The sequence below is a fragment of the Lepisma saccharinum genome, chromosome 1, assembly GCF_977018435.1.
Source record: "Lepisma saccharinum chromosome 1, izLepSacc3.1, whole genome shotgun sequence".
NCBI classification, from domain to species: Eukaryota; Metazoa; Arthropoda; class Insecta; order Zygentoma; family Lepismatidae; genus Lepisma; species Lepisma saccharinum.
In genome coordinates, this window is record NC_139229.1 from 118940242 (window position 1) to 118953200 (window position 12959).

The 12959-nt window shown below is 37.6% G+C and overlaps 1 protein-coding gene across 9 annotated transcripts in view; it reads left to right on the forward strand.

Annotated features, from left to right (window-relative positions):
- LOC146000248 (tight junction protein 1-like) overlaps positions 1–12959 on the forward strand; it is a 424918-nt gene that overhangs the window by 62484 nt on the left and 349475 nt on the right. The gene's annotated exons all lie outside the window — the stretch shown is intronic.

Below are 12959 nucleotides of genomic sequence, written 5' to 3' on the forward strand. Positions count from 1 at the left end.
TTAATTTTTGACAACCGAGAGTTCATCCTTTTGATTTGTTTTTTAAATAGTATTTTGTGTGAACAACAATTATGTGAAAAAACCTTATTTGTTTTTGTAATAACCAATCGGCGCTTTCTCATAGATAAGGCAAAAAGTAACATACATGATATGTGTATGTTCCTTATACAGTATTTACCGTTTTTGTTTGTAACTTATTGTAGACCTCGGATTTTAGGTTTTTAACCTATTTTTTCCTTTGCAGGTAAATAACGGCGTTTCATAAAAAAACGAAACAACTGACTAAGTTTTATAGTGCCTAATTTAACCTATTTTGCTTCTTAGGACCTATTTTAAATTTATGTGCCTAAATTAAACCTGTTTTTACGTTTTTATATTTTATTTAGGTTTTACTGGATTTTTATATCTCGCAGAGGTATTTACTAGGTTTGGTGGTGAAATAATTCAATGACTGGCGTGTTTGAAACATGTTTTCTGTCGAATTCCCTCCCTCCAAATATATGATGTTTATCAAAGCTTTAAACAAAACAAAAATGTCTGACGTCACTGTTACCTGCGGACAGTGGCGGCGAAAGGGGACAGTTCCGCCCTACTTTATACCCCTGCACTATAGACTCTTAATGCTAAGCCTTGCCTACTAAGATAAAGTAAACTGTCCTTGTCCCCCCCTCCCCATTCTCAGTTTTTGTACCCAATCGTCTCTACGGATCGAGAAAATTGTTTTATTTTCTGTGTAACTTTCTTTTTCATCCTCAAAAAATGAATGAAATAAAAGCTAAACTGAGAGAAACTTGCCTCAGGGCATTTATAAACATGTATAGCTTAAATTTAATGGGATATGGATTAATAAAAGTTGCAATTTTTCACGTCTACGGAGAAAAAATATGGAATAGAGAAAACATCCGCTTGTACCTTATTTCATGTCTTGCCAAAATTCATGAAGATTTCCAGAGCCAATAATTCAAGCATAATTTCCGGTGCCAATAATTCACGTGTATTTCCCGGAATTCAAGGAATTCCAAGTGAGTAGCCACCCTGATATTGTGCAGCAAATTATACATACGTAATTCATTTTTCATATCAACAAGTAACTTTTTCTAACAACACAAGTGCAGTATTATAATAATTGTAGATAATTTTAAAAATGATATAAAGAAATGAAAATTTGTTTAGAGAATTAATATTTGGTTATTACGGTTCTTGTGAAATTTTGTTTTTAACGATTGTATCTAATCAGTATTTTTTATGAATTTTGTACCAAATTAAGTCTTTTTGCAACCTATTTCAGGATTTTTCGAGCCTAATTTAAAGTTTTTAGAACCTAATTTAGAACCTATTGTAGGATTTTTAGATCCTATTTTAGGAACCTAAAAGCTCACTGTTTAGAACCTAAAAATCGGAGGTCTACTTATTAGTTTAACAAAGTCTCTTTTTCACGATAAAATCAACGCAAATAAGTCTACTGTAAAATTATTCAAGGTTCACATTTCGTGTATTAAGAGAACCCGTTGATACCAGGGGCGCGCCAAATGGGATTAAGGGCGGGGGGGGGGGGGGGGCGAGCGTCTTCTTTGGACTTGGTTTTTAATAATTGCATTCGAAATGCTTTTTATTGAGCAGTTTCCACATAACTACCGTTAAAAATGTGGGTGGGCTTATGTTTGATACCTAGGTTACTTTTCAGAGGATTTTTCAAGATCATCATCTGGCGTTTTTAATAATTAAATTGTTTACTCAATTTGGCTTCGGTGGCGATTCACAGGAAGTAACATGGCACAGTAGTTCAGGCAGAATCCAGTTTAAACTGTAGGTCCAGTCCCGATTAGCCTATCTGAGCAGAAAGTGTACTTATAACAAATTTTGCCAAACTTTCTGGTTTCTGCTGTCGCCCATGTCCTTGATTTGATACTTTCTCTTTTTCTGATTGATTTTTAGAATATGTTTTGGAATTTGTTCTAATTCACTTTATACACACAAGGTAAAGAGTCTATGATAGTTGTACTTTTCATTAAATTAGTCCATAGTTTTGAATAAATATTGGAATTAGAATTAGAAATTCTTTACTCAAGGGCGAGGGTCAGCCTGTGGTTGCTGAAATGATTACTGCCCGTTTCGCCTTATTGAGTCTTCACCCCCCCCATACAAATTTGCCTGATTTATGTGACACTAACTTTCTAAGGCGAAATAGGACATCCCATTTCGCCTTATCCTGTGTCGCCTTACACACAAAGAGAGACTCCAAAGAGACATGGCACAATCTTGAAACAATTAGCAACATAACCTAACCTTCAAGTCGATAATATTCCCAGGTGGGATTTACAAATTTCTAACCTTGCCAACGACAGTCGCTGGAGCAGATCATGGTTAATTCATATAAGGTTACAGTTTAACTAAGCAATCGTTTGGTTCCAGATTGTGAAAAGTTTGATCATGTCAGCAGTTATTGAAAATCATTGAAATGTTAGGAATTTTATATACACATTTTATAATTCGTAAATATTTGTAAATGGAGCTGGCCAATTATCACCTGTATGAACTACAATTGGACAATGTTACATTGATTCCAGCTAGGAGTTTTGGATCATTAATTACATAAACATATTTATTGAAATTTCTGGTTATTGAAATCATTTGCGCCGACAGAATGTAATTTGGGGGGGGGGAGGACATACACAACATTATCTGTCTATGTAATGGGAGAGAATCCTCTGTGGTTGTTACTTTTTACTCGGGGGGGGGGGAGGGTTGTGAACTCGTTCGTATATATGTATGAGTGTGTGTAAAATTCATAGAATATTCAGATACTTATTGTAATCCACTCGACTTGTAGTCAAGGGGTCCCCGGTTCGATAACCAATGGTGGCACATTGTGGTTCAGATTCCACTTTAAACTGTATGTCCAGTCCAGATTAACCTTCTGTGCATAAAGTGGACTTAAAAATCAAACCGACATTTTTTTCTGAACAACCTTTGAGACGAAGATTACACATGGTCACGGATCTATGTAATATCCACCTTTGCAAGTCCAGCCATCTTCGAAAAAATATCCTGCATACGCCAGTGATTACTATGTATATTATGCATAGGCGTCCTTACCTATGAGGTTTATGAAGAGAGACCTGCTATATCCTACATCAGTGTCATACATATACATAATACATTTTCTGAATTTTTTGAGGGGAGGGTACTAAAAATATGATGATTTGCTTCTGTTTGATAACCACAAATAAGAAATTGGCATCCTTTACTAAAGTTGTCAATTTTGACCAAAGTCTATGGTACCTCTAAACAAATGTGGAAAATTACTAAAATAATTTGTTTCTGGTGAAGGATAATTTGTTTATCGCCTTTTAAAACAAATATTTGGTCATCGGAAACTATTTTTTGCTTATTCCAAACGAACTTTTTTCCCTTTGAATCCCCTCAGCTTTTCCGTTAACGATGATTGCCTACCACTTTCCCCAGTTGTTCCCCCCCCCCCTCCTGTTTATGCTTGTTTGATAATGGATTGTAAACTCTGTCTTTCCCCTTTGTGATTCCACCAATGAAAAACCAAGCAAATAATCGTCACTCCTATCATTGGCTTTTAAACTATCAGATTGTCAAGGCATCTGTAAACCATTGCACCTGACAAGAAAAACATCGGTAGAGGTTTTTATGGAGAGACTAAAACAAATGGACAAAGAAAGCTTTGAAGATATTCCATGGAGGTGAACATGGCACATCTCAACGTGTAGGGGTAATAAGTATTATTAATATTAATATATTGCTAAAAAGAATACACAAGACACCATACAAATACATGCAAATAAACCATTAAATAATGAAATTAGTGTATGCACATGAACTACATCAGAGTATGCCTCGAACCATGCAACTGTAATTAGTCATTAAAACATTTGAATTGCATTATATTATATTCTTCTCAGTCATATTCTATTATATATCACTGTATTTTATTGTGTTATTGTATTGTAATGTTCACGGTATTGCAAACACAAATTGACTAGTCTGATATCACAGCATATAAGTGGAAACATGTGATTCGTGGATGAAATAAATCTATTTTGTTGTTTGTCCCCTTGGAAAAATATTTGTCCCCCTCTCCTGGAGAAAAATCTGGCTACGCCCATGGAGGTGAACCCAATCAAAACCCACTCTGGGTAGACACACAAACAATACATGAAAATAATTTAATGCACTGTTCTTCAAGTAAACTATATTTTTCAATAATCACATATTTTCTAGGAAAATAAATGTATAAGATAACTAGCTATTCTTTAGCGCGGATTTACCAGTGGATGAAATTTAAAATCGTATAATTGATTGATTTGCTTTATTTTACTTCGCTTTTACGCCACTTTTTGAGTAATTGGCGAGGGTGATGATATGATGAAATTGATGAATGGACACTCACAAATATCCATGCCCGAGCCGGGATTCATACCCGGGACCCCTGATGTCGTAGCGCGATAGAATGTGCTAACCACTCCTCCAGGGGCCGGGAAATTCATATAATCGATGGTGATGCTAGCTAATAGGAAGAGCTAAATGCAAAATCTATGTTCGGACATTGGGTTCAGGCGAATGTCTTCGGCTAACCACAGAGCCTTGCATCGACCCTTATACTTTCTGACAACAAAGAAACATATATTTATGTCATCAGTAACAATAAAAACACAACTTTAAAGTCTGGGAAGTTAGTTAAATGGTGACCACCATAATTTTCTACTAGTCGTTACTTCTTAAATTATGTTCAATAAACTTGTTTGGTGGAGAGAAGGGAAGCTAAGTAGTAGGAAAAAGTAACCCAAATATGACCAAACGTTTTAGGACATGTTACATTTTGGTATGTTGCAAGGCGAGGAAAGAGACCACAGCCCTACTAGACTTTTTTATTCTTCTTTTTTGGAATGCCTGAATGGAAATACTAATCATGTAGCAAGCAATGTCTTCTGCACAAAACCTGGTTTCCCGAGGTCCACTGATTTCACCCCTCGGAGCGTATCCACCGAGATATGCAAGACGTATGAGACGCCCCACTGACACACATGTGGAAAGTAGGCGACTGCACCAGCAAGTATAGATATTTTGTACAGTCACGGCCACTGCCTGCTTGTAATGAATACATTGACTTTCAATCGAATCGTTACAAGCCGGCAGTGTACGTGACTGTACATATTATCTGGGCAGTGCAACATCTCTTGAAAAGAACGCCCCGGGGCTAGATCTCCAGGCACTGGACAATCTATTAAAACTATAAAAAAGTAAACCCATTGGATGAGTAATCAGAAATTGAAGTCTCCTGCAGTTGTTCACAAATATATTAAATATAAACAAGTCGAAGATACTATCTCAACATCTGACCAAACAAATTTTGTGTAGAACATGCAGATTATAAAAAGGGAAGTGAATATTCATATCAATTGACACTGTTTTTACACAGATTTTTAGGGAAGTTGAAAGATTGAATCAATGATTTAACAAGGCAGAAAGAGTTGATGGTGGGTGACAACAATATAGCCTATTGTATTTGCTGCTTCAATACATATGGAAGGGCCTCCCCCATGGCGCAGTGGTAGCGTCATTGCCTTGTAATCAAGGGGTCTCGGGTTCGATACCCGGTGGAGGCACAAGTGGTTCGGATCCCACTTTAAACTGTAGGTCCAGTCCCGATTAGCCTTACTGTGCATAAAGTGGACTTAAAACACCAACTCCAACCAATACATATGAAAGTTTGTCTAATTAGCAGTCGTTTGATATTATGTTCCATATACTGAGATCAGAATAACAGTAAATAGTTCTTCAAACACACTCCTATGTAATATGAGGACAGCCACGCAAAGATTCTTAAATTACGTTTTATCCGAATTCTGCTAAATCAAAAATATTTGACATTAGTTGTTCACCTGTGAAAGATGAAGAGATTGTTCAAACATTCTTGAAAACTTTAATTTTATATTGAGGCAGTAGAAGGCAAAACGGATGAAGAGAATCTTATGTCGCCTAAGATAAAATTAAATTACTTAATACCAACGGCAAGTAAGAATTAATTAAGTCAATACGTTCGACTTCTTGTCATATTGTGCTTGTTTCTTCTCGTCTTCTGTAAACGATGCTACTTTTCCACGCCTCTCATGCCTTCTCCGAAGGTCATCTGGTCTGTGACCTTGGCATGCCATAGTGCTAAGCATTGCTGTGTTACTATTGCAAAAACTAAACCTGAGCAGTGTACCGCCATCTGCGCTCATTGTGTTTACTTTACAAATTTCTTGTTAACATTGTACTTAGACTATAGAACAAATATATATTGATCCAAATTTGGTTTTAAATTCCAATTTACAAATTTCTAACCTTGCCAACGACAGTCGCTGTAACAGATTATGGTTCATTCATATAAGGTTACAGTTTAACTAAGCAATCTTTTGGTTCCATATGTGAAAAATTTGATCATGTCAACAGTTATTGAAAATCATTGAAATGTTAGGAATTTTATATGCACATGTTTATAATTCGTAAATATTTGTAAATGGAGCTGGCCAATTCTCACCTGTATGAACTACAATTGGACAATGTTACATTGATTCCAGCTAGGAGTTTTGGATCATTACATAAACATGTTTATTGAAATTTCTGGTTATTGAAATCATTGGCGCCCACAGAATGTAATTTGGGAGGGGGGGACATACACAACAGTATCTGTCTATGTAATGAGGGAGAATCCTCTGTGGTTGTTAATTTTTACTCGTGTGGGGGGTGGGTTGTGAACTCGTATATATGTATGAGTGTGTGTGTGTGTAAAATTCATAGAATATTCAGATACTTACTGTAATCCACTCGACTGTATGTATAGTTTTCCATGAGTAAATTGTGGGGGCGAGGCAGAAGGTATCTTGCATCCCTAGGAAGTTGTCTTCTGTGGTTGAAAACAGTTTCACTTAATAATTTTATGGGGTTTGAAATTAATTTCCTCATGTTATAGTATACAATAACCTCAGGCATAAAGTTAATTTGTAAAGGATTGGAACCCGAGGACCTTCTCGAAATAGGCCACTAGTGTAGAACAACAGGAACAGCTTGTACATCGCACGAATGGTTCAGGAACCTTGGAAAAGATCGTGAATTTGATTGTGGCTTTTCTGTAATTACCGGTCTACCGTGTTCCATTTTGGAATATTTTAACAACTTAGAGCACAAGAGCAATGTATACGTTTATGCTTTTAGATACATTCGTGTACGACAGGGCACTTTATTGTTGTTTGTACATTACAGCCAACGAGAGAGAGAGAATTTCCAAACAGCACGAGGGGAAAATCTCGCCCGCGGCCGTTGTCATTCAGAGGAACTCCCAGTGCTGCTGTTCACAATAGGCATTTATTAATCTTTCTGAGATCTCTGAACACACCAAGAAGTGAAACTTAGTTACCTTCCAAGTGGAGGGAAGTTCGAAAGTTTTATCGTGAGCAACCATCAAGGAAGTTAACAACTCATTGCTCTGGAACTTTACGTTACACTTTCTGCAATAATTTCCTGTTGGTAGTAATGAGGAAAATTGGTTTCCGTTTCAAGCTGACTTTGAGAGCATGTACTGTAATTTTACAGACGAGGAGGGGGTGCAAGTGATAATGAGTTTGCAAGAGTTTCTGTGTTGAAGGTGAGCAAGTAGTGTAACTCAGCGATGCTTCACGCTACTTGGGTTTTTTTTTTAGTTGCGCTCCACCTGATTAGGCACTTTAGCCAGAATTCACAAATTACATTTTCAAACAAAAATACTACGAACAGGTAACCCTAACGACCTGAATCTGTTGAAAAGTACTGATACTACAGACAAGATAGAATAAGTACACTTTTTTTTTCCGAAAATTTTCATATCGCGTAGTTTTAAGCTCTGCACAAATTGACTACTCTGGAGTATATATGAAATCGTACAAGGATAATTTCACTTAACTTTAATCATATCGGGAAAATTAATTATATGAAACTGTTAAATTGTATTATTATTATTCTTCAGAATACTAAGAGTCCTATCATCAATTATGTTTGTTCAAATATGTAGTACCCACCTGTTGAAATTCTATCTTCTGCTATATAGTGTAATTGGGGCCTCACTGAGTAGTCTTGCTCACTGATAGCCTACTGGCTGAGGTGTCGCCTTGTTATCAAGGAGACCCAGGGTCGATCTACGTTTAAGGCTATTGCACTGTTGTTCGTGTTCCACTTTAAACTGAGGGGTCGAGTTTTAAGCGCTTGATTTGCGCCTCGACCGGCCTAGGTATGGACGCTCTTTGTATCACTTCATCAGTGTCATGTAATCACCAGTAACCAAAAGTGTCATGAAATATGCGCTAAATAAAGTTATAAAATCTAGGAAAAGTAAAGCTCATCGTTGTGTATTGCACGCACATGGGGAGCGTGGAAGTAGGACCGCACAAATTCTGTATATCAGCAATAGTGTAGATGGTCAGCACCACGCTACTTTGTTTGTTCGAGTCAGCAATCGAAACATTCAATCTATATTGATTACTCCGAGACTGCTACAGATTCTAAGGTTTAACTTTTTTACAGTATAAATTATGTAACGACAGGGCCAATGTCCATAAACACCTCAATAGAGTGACGTATTTTTATGAACATCTGGTTAACGACTAACCTCTTTCGTTTCGACATGGAGTTGAAAGTAACAAAAATGCGAGTTAATGTTAAATCTGTTTGTTCTGCTTAAGTTATTGGTATTGGTTGTATTGATTATTGAGTATACATGTATTGACTTTTCTTTAAAAAGTGGGAGATTCCAGTACATTATTTGGTAACCACAGTGCTGCATTATGTGTGAGGTATACGTGAGAGTTCAACACGAGCAGATAAATGTTAAAATCAATCATATAGTTTTCCTGTACACTAAAGGCAGTGCATAAATTATAAAAAAAATCATAGAAGCTTTATAAAGACCACTATGTGCGTATCAATTACCTCCATTAAATCGTTCCAATGTCAGTAACCGTAGAACTATCGGTATGTCAGGTTCTGATTGGTACCCACGGAGCCTATGACCGTTATGCAATAAACATGGCTCCAACTAGTTTGAAATCGTGAAAGGTGTTTTTAGTGTTTTCTTGCAACATGTAAACATATCGGTCGTGAAAATTCCTTATCAAGAGTTAGCTGTCCGTCATTTTTCATTTCCACTTTGTTGACCACAAAGTCTAATGAGAAACATGATTACCATACAAATAATTATGTAGATATTTGTCAGTGAAAATGAAAAAAAAAAAAGAACAGTTGTCATTAACAAGTAATTGTATGAAGATGATTTTGAAAGCGAGGAATTTGAAAGTGAGTGTAAACTTTTACTCTCCCTTTGTGTATATTCCGGTGTGCGCCATTGCGTGGAAGGTTAGTGGAGCCATCATGCGTGAAATGTCATGCGTGTTTACTTTTCACATTTCATCTGCCTTCATATGATTAATTGCTGGTCCACGGTAGATATGCTATCTATCCTATTGCTGTACATAGAGACGTATGGTTTAGGTCAGCGGTCAGTGTAAAATGTGGGCTGGGGGGATGTTTGGTCGAGCTTTAGGGTTAGCTAGGGGGATTCTCCTATTGTTCAGCATAGTGACAGTGACACAGCAGGGCAGATGCCTTGTAAAAAAAAAAATGCTAGCAGGGAATACCATTCCCCCGCATTCCCCCTCACTTCGAGCATTGGTAGAGAGTACAGAAGCAGACTACAGTAGGCGTGAAAACGGCACTTATAAACAATGAAAACATGTGGCCTTGGTTTTCCACGCTCCATGAGTCAGTTCATTCTCCTCTTATTCACAATTATCTCCAGTCCTGTACGTTCTCTTGCAACATCGTTCTCGCCCTGCCATTTTGTAAGCATGCATAGGTTGCTTGCAGTTGCGCCAAATATAATCGGCCAGGTTGACAAGGTTATCTTATCTGTAAGTCGATTGAGGTTGTACGAGATCAGCACCAAGGTTAGTTCTTGTATTCCGTCGTTCAGCTTGTTTACCTAGCATTGCGTCCAGGGATAGAGCGGTGGGAAGGCTGAAATCGATCGTCTTTTGTTGCAAATACGCAAAATTTTTGCCTTACAATTTTTGGTAGCGGGCGGCGTTGTCAATTCGGAGAGGAGCGACTTCTAACTTGCAGTTGCGTAAGCCTTCTGCACCAATATCCGCTGTTCCTTGACGCCCTGTAGTAAGTCACAACTTCACATTCAACTTGCTTCAGACGAGAAACAGTATCAGCCTTTCTAGAATTTCTACTTTTTTCATTATGTATAGTGGAAGTCCTGATTCGAACGTCAATTCAGTATATTTGACACACCCTCAAGAGGAAACCGACCGGACGCGCATCTGGTTTCGAGCCAGCACTTTTTTTTTCTGATAAGTTATGTCACTTTTACCTGCAGTGTTTACACATCCATTCATTCACTGCGACGTTATACACTCAAGGACTTTATAGTGTATATAAGAAATAGCACAACATAGCAAACATAACGCAACCGCAATCTCACGTTAAGAAATATCTAAGGAAACTGAACTGGCAACATCTAATTTACTCCACGCGGACTTGACAAGTACTATCAGTTCCTAAAACTGACGCTATTGGTGGGGAAGGTTTAAGGGGAGCATATACTGGGCTCCATGCTGATATAACGGATGGTTGGTTGTTTACTCATGTAACGGAGGGAACTGATCTTTGGCAAATTTCTTTGAAGTAGAGTTGCGTTAGAATCAGGACTTCAACTTTACCTGTTATAAAACTGTGGGTTTAGTAACAGTTCATACCGATTAATCTTACGACCCAGATCAAGCAGGTCGCAACAACAACAATAATAATACATTAAAAGTGTACACTTATTCAGTTCTTGCAAATCTTGTAAAAAGGAATAAAATAAAGAGTGGCTTAACACTTTGGAAGGGAGAGAGCTGTTCTAGATCGCATCGTAACGATTTATTGAAATGGTAACGTAACTTTATGCACACATTGTAGAGCTGGTGTCATTGGTTTTTATGATTTATTCATGGCCAAGTTTATACGTAAGTAAATCAACTGGAAAGCAAAGTCCATTTTTGTAGTTGATAGGCGTCACCGTAGTGGCCCGCTGGTTCGATTCAATTTCCGGCCTGGGCATGGATGCAGGGACGGCGACAGGGGTGGGCAAGCGCCCACCCAAAAATTCCTGTGCCCACCCGATTGCCCACCCAATCAAATTCAATAAGTACATATACTTGGGGATATATAAATGATTCAATATATAAGTGTATTCTGGTGTTCATAACATGTATATTTTACTTGTGAATATTATCTATGCTAGAAATGTTCACATATTATCAACCCATAAAAAGCCAATTTTGTCATTAGAAAGTGAAAGTAATTACTAGAGCTATTGAAACAAAAAAACTGTGATCAAATTAATACTTCTATGATTAAAAGCAGCTTAGGAGGCTCAAAATTATGCAGGGTATGATCAAGATTAGATCAGAATTTAGGGTGAACATCAGGACTGCAGCTGCAGGCCTTTACTGGGAAAGACTGCTTTGAAAAGTACACATGTACCTATAAGAATGAATCACAATAATCACTACAATACCGAAGTGAATACAATTTAAGTATGGAAAAAGCTGTAATTATTCATTTGCTAATGAATTGGCTTATCCTATTTAGAAATCCTTGTTCCACACATAAATTTTGCCCCATGAATCAGCCAAAAATATCAACAGAATCTGTAGATGCAGCTGAAGTAAAGAAATGAAAGTTATGTCACGAAGTATATACACTCTGTAAAGAAAAAATAGCTACACTTGCTCGGATATGGTTTTCACAAGATTATGAAGTGAACTAAAACAATAAGAAAAGCAGGATTTGTGCACCAGCCGTATTTGTGAAGCAGCGTTCTCGAATACAGGGGCGCTGAAACGTTGCAAGGGACCGGATAGGAGGGGGTGAGAGGGGCAGGAGGCATCGTCGTCACTCGTATTCGTTCGATGGAAAACCTCTCGTCATGTGATGCCTGTCTCACTCCCTCCTATAATCGCAGAAGAAACGGGTGATGGTTTTGCGAAAACGATGACATTTATCCAAAACCCCCAGTTATTTTATATTTTCATTTATTTTTTTATGCTTCAATGCAATGCTTCTGGTGCTATTCTGTTGCTTTTGAGGTGCATTGTACATGCGGGAAGTTCGCATCGCACGAAGCACTCATCGGCCTCCATGCAACAGAGTAGCACCAGAGGGAGCCTCTTGCATTGAAACATAAAAAATTAAATGAAGATAGAAAAGAACTGGGGGTGTTGGTTAATGAATCTTGTGAAAACCATATCCGAGCAAGTGTCGCTATTTTTTCTTTACAGAGTGTAGAAGACGATTTTGTTAGTTAGTAAGCCCACTTTTATGCTCAGATAGGCTAATCGGGACCAAACCTACAGTTTAACGTGTAGTCCGAACCAGTGTGCATTGTGCTTCCACCAGAGGAGGGGGAGTCGAACACAGGACCTCTCTATTATAACGACAGCGTTATGCCATTGGGGAAAAAAATATACAGAAATAACTCTCACCAAACATGTCATTTTATCACCACAGAAGATGCGTCCATTTTAAGAGGGTGATTGCCCTGAGACAAATATTTGAGATTTTCGAAAGCAACGTCATTGTTCACGGAATTAGCTGCCTTGATCAAGTAATGAAACGCTGTGCAATTGAAACGACCACCTCAACTTTCTAAGAGGTACGAACTAATAAAACTCCATTTTGGAAGAGTAAGTTGTGGTTGATTTGTTTTATTTTAAGTAATTTTTTTGCTAATTTTGATAATGACGACGATAAGGTTCAATGGGGATTAGGTGAAGGGACGAAAACAAACACATGCTGACACTCAAAATACAAACCCTCATAAATTATTACTTTGACAGTGGTTCCAGGCGCCAGGGACTCGTTGCCCTGAA